The sequence below is a fragment of the Papio anubis genome, chromosome 5 (assembly GCF_008728515.1).
Source record: "Papio anubis isolate 15944 chromosome 5, Panubis1.0, whole genome shotgun sequence".
NCBI classification, from domain to species: Eukaryota; Metazoa; Chordata; class Mammalia; order Primates; family Cercopithecidae; genus Papio; species Papio anubis.
In genome coordinates this window covers 130,724,981-130,739,492 of record NC_044980.1, presented here as the reverse complement: position 1 = coordinate 130,739,492, position 14,512 = coordinate 130,724,981, and the positions used below count along the sequence as shown (strand labels likewise).

The 14,512-nt window shown below is 42.0% G+C and overlaps 1 protein-coding gene across 2 annotated transcripts in view; it reads left to right on the top strand.

Moving 5' to 3' along the window:
* The first annotated feature begins 452 nt into the window (after nt 1-452).
* FAM13B (family with sequence similarity 13 member B) overlaps nt 453-14,512 on the top strand; it is a 110,268-nt gene continuing 96,208 nt past the window's right edge. The window contains exon 1 of one of the 2 annotated variants that reach the window (XM_017959908.3): nt 453-584. The gene's annotated coding sequence lies outside the window, so the exon portion shown is untranslated. Of the gene's footprint in view, nt 585-13,668; nt 14,302-14,512 lie in introns of those variants that run through there. The other variant, XM_017959907.3, reaches the window with a different exon arrangement.

The window sequence follows — 14,512 nt, the reverse complement described above, 5'->3', positions numbered from 1 at the left end:
GACTACAGGTGCCTGCCACCTCGCCCGGCTAATTTTGTTCTTGTATTTTCAGTAGAGATGGGGTTTCACCGTGTTAGCCAGGATGGTCTCCATCTCCTGACCTCGTGATCCGCCCACCTCAGCCTCCCAAAGTGCTGGGATTACAGGTGTGAGCCACCGTGTCCAGCCATCATTTTGATGTGATAAAAACCCAGATCTTAAACTTTGTTACTCATGCCTGTGATTAAAAGTTCGCCATGCCTAAGGTTTTTTTTGTTTTAATTATAGCACAGCAGGAGGGTGTTGGGAGGTGCCTGGAAACCCTGGCTGACTGGTCAGGCCATCAGCCTGCTGCCTTGACTGTGATATGGATGGAATGGGGCCAAGGTCTCCATGTTTCTTGGTGTTTCTACTTTCTTTATCTTCGACCCTTGTACTGAAGGCTGGTTCTTTATCTCTAAGGACACAGATAATAGGCAGCCAAGTTTGCCTGAACAGACTTTTTGGCAGTTTCCAACCTTGTTTTCTGGAGGGGAAGAAGAGGGTGGTAAAAAGCCTACCACTCTTGCCGACTGAAAGGGGCATCTACAGGGCTGAGTGTTTGGGTGAGTCACTTTCCTTTGGTCCTATCACATTTAGGTAAAATGAAGCTTTTTGGTATAGTGATATAGTGGGGAATGTGCAGGTTTTAGAGTAAAATAGACCAGGGTATGAATTTCCTCTCTATATGGTTCTCACATTTCTCATTTGCAAAATGGTTTGAGAAATACTTTATTTAAAAATACATAGTGTAGGGACCAGCACAGTCAGGTGCTCAATACATAGTTGCTACTTTTTGATGAAAATGAAGACGTTGCAATTGGAAAAATAGGCAATGGAAATGGACAGAGAATTCACTGACTAAGTAATACAACTGGCCAGGAAGCGTAACACTCAACTGCACTTGTAATTAGAGAAATGCAAGTTCAATAATGTGTGCCATTGTTTTTGCTCATTCGATTGGCTAAAAATATACATAAAGTCCATTTTTGGTGAAAGTTTAAGCAAATAGTCATTCTCATATATTTTTATGAAGCCTCTTTGGAGGTAGGTTTGGTAAAATATATTAAATTTTAACTGTGTTATTCTTTAATTCAACAATTTTGTTTCCAGGAATCTGTTCTACACAAATATACATGAGTATACAAACATATTGTAGTACTGTTTTTCATAGTGAAAACTATGAACAAATTTACTAATATGGATATATTTTTAAAGAATAATATGTGTAAAAATCATATTAGAGTATTATACTATGATCCTATTTATGTTAAGGAAAAGATAATTGTGGGTGTACATTTTATAAATGTATGAAAAGAGGTCTGAGAGGATATATTTCACAAGGTTTACTTTTGGGGGAAATAGAGTAAGATTAGGGTGAAGTGAGAGTTTTGCTTTTCATTCTTTTATCCCCCCATTAATATGCTACATATGCTCTTCTTTATTCTTCTAAATCTTTGAATTTTCCTAATGACTATGTATTATAATTTTTGGTGCCAAAAATCAGGAACAAATATGTATTATTTTTGTATTTGTAAAAACAATTTAACAAAAGGGTGAAGATGTGAATTTAGACTATCTGTAAGGTCCTCTGTAAGTACTTGCTAGACTCAACATCATGGTTGGGTAGAGACAGTTCTTGGATCTGGAAGGGTGGGAAGAGCTTATACTTAAGAAGCAAAACTTCCACTTCATGGTTTGGGGCTTGGATTTTTGGACCAATAAACCCAAGTGACCCCTTCTGAAGACAGTAGACAGTATGGGAGAGGTTAACAGGTGTTTCTGTAGTGTTGTCCTATCCAAGGTCCTCTGTTTTTAAAAAAGAAAGGTCTTGGGCTTCTTTGGAAGAGGCAAGGCAGTCTCTGAGTTGCAGTATGTCCAAGTCCAAGATGGTGGGACTGGCATAGAACCTTCCAAGTTCTTTCTGCCTCTTTGCTTCCTTTCAGTTGACATGTCAGAGTTTTTGTTTATTTGTTTGTTTTTTTGACACGGAGTTTCGCTTTTGTTGCCTAAGCTGGAGTGCAGTGGCCCAATCTCAGCTCGCTACAACCTCCGCCTCTCGGGTTCAAGTGATTCTTTTGCCTCAGCCTCCCGAGTAGCTGGGATTATAGGGATGCGCCACCACGGCCAGCTAATTTTATATTTTTTGTAGAGACGGGGTTTCTCCATGTTGGTCAGGCTGATCTTGAACTCCCAACCTCAGATGATCTGTCCACTTCGACCTCTCAAAGTGCTGGGATTACAGGCATGAGCCATGTGCCTAGCCCTGTTTTCATTTGTTTTGAGGCAGGGTCTCCACTCTGTCACCCAGGCTGGAGTATAGTTGAGTGATCAGAGCTTACTGTGGCCTTGAACTCATGGACTCAAGCGATCCCCTCACCTAAGCCTCCCAGAAGCTGGGACTATGGGCACATACCACCACACCAGGCCAATGTTTAAATTTATTTTATTTTATTTTTGTAGAGAAAAGGGCTCACTTTGTTGCCCAGGTTGGTCTTGAACTCCTAGCCTCAGGCAATCCTTCCACCTCAGCCTCCTAAAGTGCTGAGATTATAGACATGAGCCACTGTGCCTGGCCCAGCATGTCAGATTTTATTAGATATTCTGGATCCCTAATAATGAAATTTTTCTTTAGGTTTTACGAAGCTTTCTCGGGTTATAAGTGCCCACAAACTTTTTGTAGTTTGCACATTTAGCTCCCAGCACTGTGCACAATATCTGAGTGAGAAAACAGACAAAACTTCTTTTTTTTTTTTTTTTTGAGACGGAGTCTTGCTCTGTCGCCCAGGCTGGAGTTCAGTGGCGCAATCTCGGCTCACTGCAAGCTCCGCCCTCGGGTTCATGCCATTCTCCTGCCTCAGCCTCCCAAGTAGCTGGGACTACAGGCGCCCGCCACCACACCCGGCTAATTTTTTTGTATTTTTAGTAGAGACAGGGTTTCACCGTGTTAGCCAGGATGGTCTTGATCTCCTGACCTCGTGATCCACCCGTCTGGGCCTCCCAAAGTGCTGGGGGATTACAGGCGTGAGCCACCGCGCCCGGCCCAAAACTTCTTATTGAAGATAGGAATGGAGGCTGACAGATGGAAAGTCCTGTTTTCCTGGGTAACTTACTCCAAATGAAAAGAGGTTTCATGGAGTTAAGAAATGTATCACTCGTGGTGATACAAATGTATCACCTAGGCTGGGCGTGGTGGCTCACACCCGTCATCCCAGCACTTTGGGAGGCAGAGGTGGGTGGATCATCTGAGGTCAGGAGTTCAAGACCAGCCTGACCAACATGGTGAAACCCTGTCTCTACTAAAAATACAAAATTAGCTGGGCATAGTGGCCCATGCCTGTAATCCCAGCTACTCGGGAGGCTGAGGCAGGAGAATCGCTTGAACCCAGGAGGCGGAGATTGTAGTGAGCTGAGATCGCACCATTGCACTCCAGCCTAGGCAACAAGAGCACAAAACTCCGTCTCAAGGAAAAAACAAAAACAAAAACAAAAAACAAGAAATGTATCACTCTGAAGCCGGACACAGTGGCTCGTGCCTGTAATCCCAGCACTTTGGGACGCCGAGGTGGGCAGATCACTTCAGGCCAGGAATTAGAGACCAGCCTGGCCAACATGGTAAAATACCGTTTCTATTAAAAATACAAAAATTAGTCGGACATGGTGGCGCATGCCTATAATTCCAGCTAGTCGGGTGGCTGAGGCATGAGAATCACTTGAACCTGGGAGGCAGAGATTGCAGTGAGCCAAGATCTCACCACTGCAGTCCAGCCTGAGTGAAGGAGTGACTCTGCCTAAAAAAAAAAAAAAAAGTATCACTCTAATATCCTTCAGAATTCTCTGATTTTTATGTTGTAGTCAGAAGGAGACGGGCATTGAGGTAGTGGCAAAGGTCTGCATGGGGTACAATGATACTATATTTCATCACATTGCTAAATACTTTTTAAAATATTGTGAATATATGAGAGAGAGCATGTAATGCATACATACAATTTGAAAAATAATTATGAAAAACAAACCCCATATACCTTCTACTTGGCTTGAGAACTAGAATATTACAAAAGCTCTGAAGGTCCTAGGGGGTCAGCCAACATGCTGGTACAATTTGGCCACTGCACAAAGACGACATGCCAAGGGGAGAGGGATTTGCCCCCTAAAGAATGGAGCTTCTTCCTTGGGTACAAAGAAACCATCTGCTGCTAGGCTGAGGGTCCATGGGCTGGTTCCTACCCAGTGGATATGTCGTTTTTCTAATTCTCTGCTCAGAAAACAATTGTTTTTTCTAGTTCACATAGAGGCCTCTTTTGGCGAGTGTACTGTTCTAGGGGTATAGGGTCACACCTACAAGTTCTGTACCTTCCACTGTAAGTAACAATTATATTGAATTTTGGATTATTATTTTTCTTTAGTGTTTTACCATGTCCATATGCATGTGGAAATTATCTACCTCTCTTTCCCTCTACTCCAAAGTGCCATTTGGCATTGTATTAGCGTTTTTTTTTTTTTTTTTTTTTTAAATTGCTATAACAAATTACCACAAACTTAGTGGCTCAAACACACAGATTTGTATGTGGGGGGCAGTGGGTATATGGGAAATCGTACTTTCTGCTTCATTTTGCTGTAAACCTAAAGCTGCTCTAGAGTTCTGTTTTTTGTTTTTTTGGATTTCTTCCTTTCTTTTTCTTTTTCTTTCTTTCTTTTTTTTTTTTTTTTTTAAAGGCATTAGGTACCAGCATTAGGGGAAGCTTGGAACTCTCTGTACTAAATTTTGCAACTTTTCTGTAAACCTAAAGTTACTCTAAAATAAAAAGGTTATTTAAAAATTTAAAAAATACAATACAAATGTATTATAGTTCTGTAGGTCAGAAGTCTGACATGGGTCTCACTGGACTAAAATCAGGCCCTTAGAGGAATATCTAGGGGTCTATAGCAAAGAGTCTGCTTGCTTGCCTTTCCTAGCTTCTAGAGGTAGTCCACATTCCCTGGTTCATGGCCTCCATTCATTTTCAAAGCCAGCAATGGCAAATTGAGTTATTCTCATATCCATCACTCCAGTGTCTTCTGCCTTCCTCTTCCATTTATAAAGGCCCGTGTGATTACATTGGGCCTACCCAGATAATCTGGGATAATTTCCCCATCCCTGGGTCAGTTGAGCAACTTTAATTCTTGCCTATAACCTTTATTCCCATTTGTTATGTGCCCTAACATATTCACAGGTTCTAGGGAATAAAATGTGGACATTTTTTGTTTGTTTGTTTGTTTTTGAGACGGAGTATTGCTCTGTCACCAGGCTGGAGTGCAGTGGCACGATCTTGGCTCACTGCAACCTCTGCCTCCTGGGCTCAAGCAATTCTCCTGCCTCAGCCTCCCAAGTAGCTGGGACTACAGGTGTGTGCCACCACGCCCTACTAATATATATATATATTTTAGTAGAGACGGGGTTTCACCCTGTTAGCCAGGATGGTCTTGATCTCCTGACCTCATGATCTGCCCGCCTCGGCCTCCCAAAGTGCTGGGATTACAGGTATGAGCCACCACGCCCAGCCTGAATGTGGACATCTTTGGGACATCATTATTCTGCCTGCACTAGCCATCTTTACGTAGTACTTTGCCACATGCTTGTTCTGCCCCCAACTAAAAATTATTGTTCTTTTGTTTCTTTTCTACAGATAGCTCACTCCATATCTGTCAACTTTGAGTTGCTTTCTGAGCGAGTGAAAAGAAGTGGTCAGGCATGGTGGCTCACACCTGTAATCCTAGCACTTTGGGAGGCCAAGGCAGGTGGATCATGAGGTCAGGAGTTCAAGACCAGCTGGCCAAGATGGTGAAACCCCGTCTCTACTAAAAATACAAAAATTAGCCGGGCGTGGTGGTGGGTGCCTGTAATCCCAGCTACTTGGGAGGCTGAGGCAGAGAATTCCTTGAACCCGGGAGGCAGAGGTTGCAGTGAGCTGAGATTGTGCCACTGCACTCCAGCCTAGGTGACAGAGTGAGACTCCATTTCAAAAAAAGAAAGAAAAGAAGAAATACCCTTATTCTGATATAGTAATAATGTCTCATAATAGTATTAAACTACTGAATTAAATGTATTTTCTGGACATTAACTCAGCATTTATCAATAGCTCCAAATTGAGTTTCAGGAGCAAACTAAGGCCATTCAGAGACTACCACTTACATTCCCTATTGTTTCCAACTTTCACAATTCCAAAATGAAAACACATACAAGAAAGGCAGAAAACAGAAATGCATAAAAAGAAAAATTCTAAAGGAAACACCTGTGTAGCCACCACCCAATTAGGGAAAGAGAAAATAGACAATGCCTCTTCCTCAAAGCTCGCCTTGTGGCTCTTGTCTGTCACATACCGCCTGTCTCTTCTTAGAGATAAACCACCATCCTGACTTTTACAGTAATCAGTTGCTTGGCAGTTACTAGTCTGTGTTAGTACATTTTCATGCTGCTGATAAAGACATACCTGAGACTGGGCAATTTACAAAAGAAACGGGTTTATTGGACTTACAGTTCCACATGGCTGGGGAGGCATCACAATCATGGCTGAAAGAAGGAGGAGCAAGTCACATCTTACATGGATGGCAGCAGGCAAAGAGGGAGCTTGTGCAGGGAAACTCTGCCTTAGAAAGCCTCCAGATCTTGTGAGACTTATTCACTATCACGAGAACAGCATGGGAAAGACCTGCCCCCATGATTCAATTACTTCCCACTGCATCCCTCCCACAATATGTGAGAATTCAAGATGAGATTTGGGTGGGGACACAGCCAAACCATATCATAGTCATTGTAATTTTTTTTTTGAGATGGAGTTTCACTCTTGTTGCTCAAGCTGGAGTGCAGTGGTGCGATCTTGGCTCACTGCAACCTCTGCCTCCTGGGTTCAAGCTGTTCTGCCTCAGCCTCCTGAGTAGCTGAGATTACAAGCACCTGCCACTATGCCCAGCTAATTTTTTGTATTTTTAGTAGAAATGGGGTTTCACCATGTTAGTCAGGCTGGTCTCGAACTCCTGACCTCAGGTGATCCACCCTCCTCAGCCTCCCAAATTGTTGGGATTACAGGTGTGAGCCACCATACCTGGCCACTCTTTGTAATTTTACCACCTGTGTATGTACCTCTGACTAGTTTTGTCTGATTTTGAACTTTATTAAAAGAGCCATTCTGTAGGTTTCTTTTGTATTTTATTTACCTTCTTTATTGCTATGATTCAACCATGCAGTTACCTGTAGGTCTAAGTTTATTCATTCTTTTTTTTTTTTTCTTTTTTTCTTTTTGAGATGGGGTCTGGCTCTGTTGCCCAGGCTGAAGTGCAATGATAGGGTCTTGGCTTACTGCAGCCTCCGCCTCCTAGGCTCAAACCATCCTCCCACCTCAGCCTCCTGAGGAGCTGTGATTACAGGTGTGTGCCACTGCACTTGGCTAATTTTTGTATTTTTTGTAGAGATAGGGTTTTGCCACGTTACCCAGGCTCATCTCAAACTCCTGAGCTCAAGTGATCTGCCCGCCTCAGCCTCCCACAGGGCTATGATTACAGGCATGAGCCACCATGCCTGGTCTCATTCTTTTTTTATTGTTATATATATTTCCTTGTATGGTCTATCCTTCTGTGGCTGGAGTGTTTGTTTCCATTTTTGGACTATTAGAATTAATGCAGATGTGAACATTTTTGTACCTATATTCTGCTACCTTTGTGCACACAGATCTCCAGAGTATATACTCAGGAGTGGAATTGTTTAGTTCTAGAGTTATGTTTTCAATTTTAGAATTTACACGCTACTAGCAGTGAAAAAGATTCTGTTGTTCTGCATCACTTGATGCTATCAGACTTACTAATTTTGGCCATGCTGGTGAGTTTATTATGGTGGATGTAAAGTTGTATCTTTTAGTATGCGTTGCCCTGATTAGTAATGTGGTTGAGTATTTTTCATACATGTGTTGGCCATTTGGATTTCCTTTTATGTGCAACCCCTATAAAAAAAAGTGTATTTTTGTAATTTCATATTAGATTGTCTTTTTAAAAAATTTAAAATTTATTTCCAGAAGTTCTTTATATCATGCGGATAGTAGTCCTTTTTGGGGTTGAATGTTTTATAGCTAACTTTTCCAGTCTTTTGGCTTGAATTTTCACTTTTTTAATAGTGTCAAATGTAAAATAGCTGAATTTATCAATCCTTACTTTACCATGAAAAGGTTGTGTTTTATTTAAGAATCATGAAGACATTGTCTTTTATTATGTTTTTTTTTTTTTTTTTTTTTTGAGATGGAGTCTTGCTTTGTCGCCCAGGCTGGAGTGCAATGGTGCGATCTCAGATCACTGCAACCTCCGCCCCCTGGGTTCAAGCGATTCTCCTGCCTCAGCCTCCTGAATAGCTGGGATTACAGGCATGTGCCACCATGCCTGGCTAATTTTTGTATTTTTAGTAGAGGCAGGGTTTCACCATATTGGTCAGCCTAGTCTTGAACCCTTGACCTCAGATGATCTGCCCACCTTGGCCTCCCAAAGTGCTGGGAATACAGGTGTGAGCCACAGCGCCCGGCCTATTATCTTTTTCTAAAAGCTTGCTTTAAAGTATCTTTTTTAGGCTGGTGCAGTGGCTCATGCTTGTAATCCTAGCACTTTGGGAGGCTGAGGTTGGAGGATCTGTTGAGGCCAGGAGTTCAAGACCAGCCTGGGCAACACAGCAAGACTTTGTCTCTACCAAAAAAAACAAAAACAAAAAAAACAAACAAAAAAAACACCTGGGCATGACAGCATGTGCCTATAGCTCCAGCTACACAGGAGGTTGAGGTGGGAGGATCACTTGAGCCCAGGAGTTCTGGGCTACAATGAGCTATAATGGAACCACTGTACTCCAGCCTGGGAGATGGAGTGAGATACTTTCTCTAATAAAAATACCAAAATACCCCCTTTTTATAAAAGTGCAATATTCATATACAAAATGTCCTGGCTGGGTATGGTGGCTCACACCTGTAATCCCAGCACTTTGGGAAGGTGAGGCAAAAAGATTGCTTGAGCCCAGGAGTTTGAGACCAGCCTGGGCAACGGAGAGAGATCCCATTTCTGTTAAAAAAAAAAAAAAAAGAAAAAGAAGAAAAGAGGCTGGGTGTGGTGGCTGACGCCTGTAATTCCAGCACTTTGGGAGGTCAAGGCGGGTAGATCATGAGGTCAGGAGTTTGAGACCAGCCTGACCAACATGGTAAAACCCTGTCTCTACTAAAATATAAAAAATTAGCCAGATGTGGTGGCGCATGCCTGTAATCCCAGCTACTTGGGAGGCTGAGGCAGGGGAATCGCTTGAACCCGGGAGGTGGAGGTTGCAGTGAGCCAAGATTGTGCCACTGCACTTTAGCCTGGTGACAGAGCAAGACTCAGTCTCAAAGAAAAAAGAATAATGCCCAAACAAGGTAAACACAGGTCAATAATTTATTCTTATTTATTATTATTTTTTGAGACAGGGTCTCTCTGTGTCACCCAGGGTGGAGTGCAGTGGCACAATCATGGATTACTGCAGCTTTGACCTCCTGGTCTCAAGCAATCCTCCCACCTCGGCCTCCTGAGTAGCTGGGACTACAGGTGTGTTACCATGCCTGGCTAATTTTTAATTTTAATTTTTATAGAGATGGGGTCTCACTATGGTGCCCAGGCTGGTCTCCAATTCCTGGCCTCAAGTGATTCTTGCTGGCCTGGTCAATTTCTTTTATTGTTGTTGTTCTTTTTTTTTTTTTTTTTTTTTGAGACAGAGTCTGGCTCTGTTGCTCAGGCTGGGATGAAGTGGCACAATCTCAGCTCACTGTAACCTCCACTTCCCGGGTTCGAGTGATTCTCCTGCCTCAGCCTCCCAAGTAGCTGGGACTACAAGCCTGCGCCATCACGCCTGGCTACTTTTTGTATTTTTAGTAGAGACAGGCTTTCACCATGTTAGCCAGGCTGGTCTCCAACTCTTGGCTTCAGGTGGTCCACCCTCCTCAGCCTCCCAAAGTGCTGGAATTACAGGTGTGAGCCACTGCGCTTGGCCCCTGGTCAATTTAATACAAAGCAAACACCCATGTAACCACCACTGCTCATATCAAGAACAAGAGCATTCTTATTTTTGTGTCTCCAGGCACTCTTGCCCCTTGTTCCCAAAAGAACCAGAACCAGCATCATGATGTCTATGTTAGTCACTTCCTGGCTTTTTTTTTTTTTTTAAGTTTTCCCCCTAATTTGTATCCCTAAACACAATGATTTAGTTTTGCTTTTTTGGGGAAACACTGTTATATTTAATTTCAATTAAAGAAAAAACTTAAAAACTTAAGGAGCTAGTTTTTATTTTTAAACTTTTTGAAATACAAAATATATATGGAGAAGTATACAGATCATGAGTACAGCTCACTGAATTGTCCCTGGGTGAACATATCCATGCAACTTCCCCCTAGGTTAAGAAATGGAATATCTTCTCATGACCCTTCCTTATTATTGATTTCTTCCTTCCTCAAAAAGACTTCCCTCCTTAAACACAATTCTGACTTCTAAAATGATAGTTTTCTCTGCTTTTGAACTGTTTTTAATGGATTCATACAATATGTGTTTGTGTCTGGCTTCTTTCATTTATTTTTGTGATTCATCATATTGTTTGCAGCTGTAGTTTGTTCATTTTCATTGTTTACATGGTATGAAGATACCATACTGTATTAATCATTCATCATTCTATCATTGATAACTACCTGAGCTTGAGTTTCTTTTTTTCCGCCAATATAAAAAATGCAGCTATGAACTTCAGGGTCTTCCCCTGTTGCGCAGGCTGGAGTGCAGTGGTGCGAGCATAGCTTACTATAACCTTGAAACTTCCGGGCTCAAATGAGCCTTCTGCCTCAGCCTCCTGACTAGCTGGGATTACAGGTGCAAAGCACTATCCCTGGCTATTAATTTTTTTTTTTTTTTGAGACAGGGTCTTGCTCTGCTGCCCAGGCTGGAGTGCAGTGGTGCTTACTGCAGGCTTGAATTCCCAGGCTCAAGTGATTCTCCCGTCTCAGTGCCACCCCCGACCAAAATTTTTTTTTTAAGAGATGGGGTCTTGCTATGTTGCCCAGGCTGGTTTCAAACTCTTGGGTTTAAGCAATTCTCCTGCCTTGGCCTCCCAAAGTGCTGGGATTATGGGTGTGAACCACATTGCCCAGCTCTTTTACTTTTAATTAGGAATTAATATATTTACACTGATTGTAATTACTCATATTTGAATTTATTTCTGCTATCTAATGTTTTACTATTTGTCCTCCTTTAAAATTTTTTATCCATTTTTAAAATTAAGATCTTCCCATTTTATTTTATCCCCCTAATAAACTGGAAGTTATATATACTGTTTAATTTCTTGTAGTGATTATGTAGAAATTTTAACATATATATTTAACTCAACAAATTATAAACTTATTTAGCCTACTCTTAAACAATACAAAGCCTTCTAATACTTTCATTTACCCTCTCACAATAGCACATGTAAAATTATTGAACAATAGTAGAATTTAGACATTGTTGCCATTATTTTGGATAGTGTTTAGATTTACAGCAAACATGCAAACGATTTTCTTTGTTCACCATTACTTCTCGCATTTTGAATCTTCCTTCTGGAAGATGGCAATTTTCTCTTAACATTTTGAAGATATACTGCAGTATCATTTGGCTTCTGTTGTTACTATTGAAAGGTCTGTTGTCAGCCAAATTATCTTTTCTTTGAAGATTAGTGTCTTTTCTTTTCTTTTCTTTTCTTTTTTTTTTGAGATGGAGTCTTGCTCTGTCACCCAGGCTGGAGTGCAATGGCGCAATCTCAGCTCAATGCAACTTCTGCCTCCCACGTTCAAGCGATTCTCCTGCCTTAGCCTCTTGAGTAGCTGGGATTACAGGCGTGTGCCACCACACCTGGCTAATTTTTGTATTTTTAGTAGAGGCAGGGTTTTGTCATGTTGGCCAGGCTGGTGTCAAACTCTTGACCTCAGGCAATCCGCTCACCTTGGCCTCCCAGAGTGCTGGGATTACAGGTGTGAGCCACTGTACCTGGCCTAATGTCTTTTCTTGCTGCCTAATTTTAAGATCCCCTTTATCTCTGGGTACTAAACTTTAACTATGTGTGCATTTTATACTTTCCAGCATGGCAAGTTTTAGTCTTCCAAAATTTAGGATATTTACCTTCAATTCTGGAAAATGTTCAGCCACTATTCTTTGAATATTGTCTTCCCTCCATTCTATTATCTCCCTTTTTTTTTTTTTTTTTTTTTTTTTTTTTTTTTTTTTGAGATGGAGTCTCCCTCTGTTGCCCAGGCTGGAGTGCTGTGCGCGATCTTGGCTCACCACAACCTCTGCCTCCCAGATTCAAGCAATTCTCCTGCCTCAGCCTCCTGAGTAGCTGGGATTACAGGCATGCACCACCATGCCCGGCTGATTTTTTATTTGTATTTTTAGTAGAGACAGGGTTTCACCATATTGGCCAGGCTGGTCTGGAACTCCAGACCATGTGATCCTCCTCCCTCAGCTTCCCAAAGTTCCGAAAGTGCTGGGATTACAGGTGTGAGCCACTGTGTGCGGCCTTTTTTTTTTTTTTTTAAGACGAAGTCTCGCTCTGTCACTAGGCTGGAGTGCAGTGGCGCAATCTCGGCTCACTGCAACCTCTGTCTCCTGGGTCCAAACGATTCTCCTGCCTCAGCCTCCCCAGTAGCTGGGATTACAGTCATGTGCCACCACGCCTGGCTAACTTTGTATTTTTAGTAGAGATGGGGTTTCACCATGTTGGTCAGGCTGGTCTTGAATTCCTGACCTCGTGATCCACCTGCCTCGGCCTCCCAAAGTGCTGGGATTACAGGCTTGAACCACCGCACCCAGCCAGGTTGGTTTCTTTCTATGAAGGCCTAAAATAGGGATATACACCTTCATGTTTTGGAGCTTCTCTGCTGATGAACTTGGGGATTCAGAAAACATTAAATGCTTCTGTAAATTGTTATCTACTTTAGTGGAAAAGAGCAGTTAGGTGTAAATATTTGGCAAAACATACAGCTGTAGTTAGACCACAATCTGTAAACATTGCCACAGAAAATGTGGTCTGAATGAAAGGTGCCTGAAGGCTGGGCATGGTGGCTCACGCCTGTAATCCCAGCACTTTGGGAGGCCAAGGTGGGAGGATCTCTTGAGCCCAGGAGTTAAGAGATCAGCCTGGGCAACGTAGTGATAATACGTCTCTACAAAATATATATATATATAGCTGGGCATGATGGTGCATGCTTGTAGTCCCAGCTACTTGGGAGGCTGAGGTGGGAGGATTGCTTGAACCTGGGATATTGAGGCTGCAGTGAGCTACAATTGGGCCACTGGACCCCAACCTGGGAGACAAAGCAAGACCCTGACTCAAAGGGGGAAAAAAAGGTGTTGAGAAGCAACCTAGCTGGTCAAATGATAGGAAGGCTCAAAAGCCTAGAGCCTCTAAGGAACAGGGAGGGTATAAAAAATGGTGAGACCCTCCTGCCTAGATTTCTGGTTAAAAAGGCAGCAGAAAGTTCATAATTTTGTGAAGGTCATAATCTCACTGAATCTCTGAGCACTTTTTTCTTTCCCCTATATGGACACAGGCAGAGGGAAGAAGAGAAAGGGATATTTATTCTTTGTTATGCATTTATTTTTAACAATAAAAGTTCTGACTGTGGAAAAAATATTTAGCTGATTATAGGAATTTAATAAAGAAGCCAAAACAAATTAGTCTTATAGCTGATGATAGTATTGGCTTACATTATTGTCATACACTGAATTCTAAGTTATCAGGCCAAATATGTGGACTTGGCAAAGATGAGACTTACTGTCAATTGTTCCAGCTCTCCAAACTGGATGTGACTGGCACCAGTGGCCATATGAGTGAATATAGAAGCTGAAATCCACATTATGTTAACTTTGGTTCTATTCCACCAAAAGATTTTATTCCAGAGATACATGAGATGAAGCTTTTCCAGGGCAGAGATCGTGATCATGTACCCTAGCACAGTGCCTGACCCATAATAGCTGCCCAAGAAGTATGTGTTGAATAAGTAAGTGGCACAAAGGTTATTCTGGGTTACTAAGATCAGAACAGTATTTGCCATTATTTTGGAGGTTGGCGTGGGATTTGTACACCCTGGAACAGTTTCTTCTCTTTGCAGCTAGTGATATTTTTCTGTTTATGAAAAACACACATTCTTGCACACTGGCACAATGGTCCTGGGCAAAGTGGCACAGAAAGATTTCCACTCCATTTCTTGGAAGAGCCAGCAATACATCTCTCTAATGGTGAGTTGCTTCTCTTTTATCAGAGGATTTAAATTTGATGTGTTTTTAGTCCTTCCTTAATTCCCAGTAGAGGAGACTACCTCAAGGAGGAAATTAATTAGCTGAGTTTGACTGAATTTGATAGCATTTTACTGCTCTGTGAGGATCAAGAGTAGTCACAATCTCATCTCCATTTGCACTTGTTTTTCCCTGCACACAAGACTGCATGTAA